We start from the raw sequence: 3062 nt of genomic DNA on the forward strand, positions 1-3062 counted from the left end.
TGCTTCGGGTGAATCTACCCAGTACAAATATTTTGTGTAGCTCAATTCGCGATCTTATGAGATATTATGTAAACCATGAAATTAAAGGTTCAAATCGCCAATGAGTCAAGCCAAAATAATAATAATAATAATAAAACAAATTTTAAAAATAAAATTATAATTTAGTTAGTTTTATGATTATTTTAACTTTTAACAACATTAGATGTATTATCAAGTAAGTTAACAACTATTTATTTTATATGCTTGTATTTTTAAATAATATTTAAATTAAAATCGTTTTTTATTCTTATTGTATACTTCTACTACAGTAAAAAGATCATGTTTCTTATATAAAAAGAAAATATTTAACTATACTTAAAACTAAGAAAAATATAAATAAACCAAGTCAAGCTTTATTTACATTACTGTATTTAAAATAGACTAAACCATAACAAGTTATTTCAAATTGTCCGGTTTTTTTTATATACCTATGTTTAAAATAGCATTCAAATTGTCCGGTTTTTTTTATATACCTATGTTTAAAATAGCCTAACCATGTAGTAAATTTTTCTGGTTGAAACAACCAAAAAAAATTGCAGCCACCCATGTCACCAGAAATGCCACAAGAATATTTCAACCAATACTCTCCATCACATCTTATGAACTTTAATCTTATTTCAAATACAAGATGACCAGAGTTCATTGCTTTCTTTGATCAAATTTAGATAAATGGCACATACATTTCTCCACGCTACTGCATATATGATCCATTCCTGATGAACAGAAGGAACAACACTAATGACTCGGGTTTACTTTCGGCATTTTTTGAAAATTGCTGTCCTACAGTATATCGAATTGTACCCCTGCTCTTTCTCGGTTGATAACGAAAAGATTCCACAAATGTAGAATACCTGTCAATCTAGCAAATTAGAAATCTTCATCCGGTCTTTCTCAAAGCTTGCGACAAGTTATTTTCTGGTCTTACCAAACACCGGGTTGCAACGAGTGACCATCTTTAAATTCTAAAGTTAGTCAGCAGTGGGGATGGGTTGAGGGAAGCAGGGATAAAGCATAGAAATTGTAATGGTCTGTAGATTTCTATGGTGTGATTTTTGAGATTCTGGATTGGGATATTTCACAGTGTTTATTTTAGATTTTTAGTCTAGAACAAGACTCATCTTCAGCACTGATTTACAAAGAAGAAAAGTGAAAGCTATAAATATGGCTTGGAATGATATCAAATTTGGGAAGCCAACCGGCGCAACATGAAAATGTTTTAGATTAAAATGTGTTTATGGTGTTTAATTGTTGTTAATAAATTTTATTGAGAATTATATTATATTAATAAAAAAATTTATTATGATGTTAATAATTTTATTATTACCTTTATTAAGTGTGTTAATATATTATTTCGTTTTTATAGATTTTATTAAGCCTATGTCATTAGTTTGTTGTTAATAATGTGTCATTTAAAAGATTACTAAAAATGTTATTTTATTTATTTAAAGGTTAATATTTTTTTATTTAAATTTTAAAAAGTTAAATAAAACGTTATTTTATTTGTTTAAAGATTTATTATTATTATTATTATAACAGATTGTTTTTAGTTTCTTATTAATAATGTTAAAATGTTATTTTATTTATTGTTTAATAAATTATTTATTTTAGTTTAAATTTTTTCTATTTTATTAAAGATTTATGATATTATGTTTTTTAATTAATGTTAATATAATTTATAAGAGTTTTATTATATTTAATAATTATTTATGTTATTAATTTCATTCTTATTTATATTTTGGTTAATAAGAATTTTAATAATATAATTCATCTTTAATCATTTATGTTATTAATTTTATTCTTATTCATATTTTGGTTAATACATAATTTCTTTAGTTTTATGTGTTATTTTACTAATGCTTAGATTTCTTACTAATGCTTGGTGTTATTTTTAGGGTTAGGAGAGGGGTGGAGTTGGTAACCAAGGATAGGGGCTGACGAATGGATGGGTTCAAAGGGTCATACAAGGGGCATGAGAGGATTGTTAGGGAAATGTTAAGGGTAGGGGGACATGATATAGGAGATAATTTTGAGGGGCAAGGTTAGAGGACGGGCATGATGAAGAATGGTAAGGGTGATGAGTAGGGGCGATGAGAAGGGGTGAGCATTTTATTCAATTCGAGGGAGAAGGGAAATCCAATTTAAGCCTCCATCTCTATTGAGGTTGTGCGGGTGCTTGATGATTTCAAGAGCCTCCCGAACTTTACGCTTAAAATGATGTTTTTCAAAGGCAATGACCTTTGTGTCTTCAAGGCAGATGTGGTGGTTTGTCTTGCCTGCATGCTCAGCTAAAGCTGAAGAACGAGTTCTTTCATTCCGAATATCTGCCCCATGCTCTTTGAGCCTGATCTTGACCGACCTACCTGTTTCCCCAATGTAGTGTTTCCCACAAGAGCAATTGATCATATAAACACCTTTCTGCTGGAGGTGCTCTGGGACGTCCTTGACAGATTTCATTCTTTGCTTAATAGTCGTTAAGGGTTTGAATGAAGTTTTGATATCTTTTCTCATGAGAACTTTAGCAAGCTTGTCAGTGACCCCATAGATGTATGGAAGGTAAGCATTAGCATATGGTTGGTTTCCAAGTTTATCTTTCTTGCTTCCAGATCTAGCTTTCTAAATGGCTTTAATGATGTTTTTATTATTGTATCCTAAGTTGGTAAATACTTTTCTTAAGTAATTAATCTCATCTTCGGTGTGGCCCTCATCTGATATTCTACAAGCTCTAGTAAATAGGGTTTGAAGAACACCCATTTTTTGAGCTGGGTGGTGGTGAGAATCTACATGAAGGTAATTATCAGTATGTGCCTTCTTTCTAAATACTTTGTGTCCTAGGGAACCATCCTTATTTCTGATGAGGAGGATATCAAGGAATGGTATGCAATTATTCTCTTCAACTTCCATTGTAAACTTAATGTCTTCAGACCTGCTATTGAGATGGTTTAAAAAGTTTTTAAGTTCATCATCCCCATGAGGCCAGTTAACACTGGTGTCGTCCACAAACCTGATCCAAAACTTGGGTTTTA

Source organism: Pinus tabuliformis, chromosome X, assembly GCF_031772625.1.
Source record: "Pinus tabuliformis cultivar Carrire ecotype Pingquan chromosome X, CPIR1, whole genome shotgun sequence".
NCBI lineage: Eukaryota > Viridiplantae > Streptophyta > Pinopsida > Pinales > Pinaceae > Pinus > Pinus tabuliformis.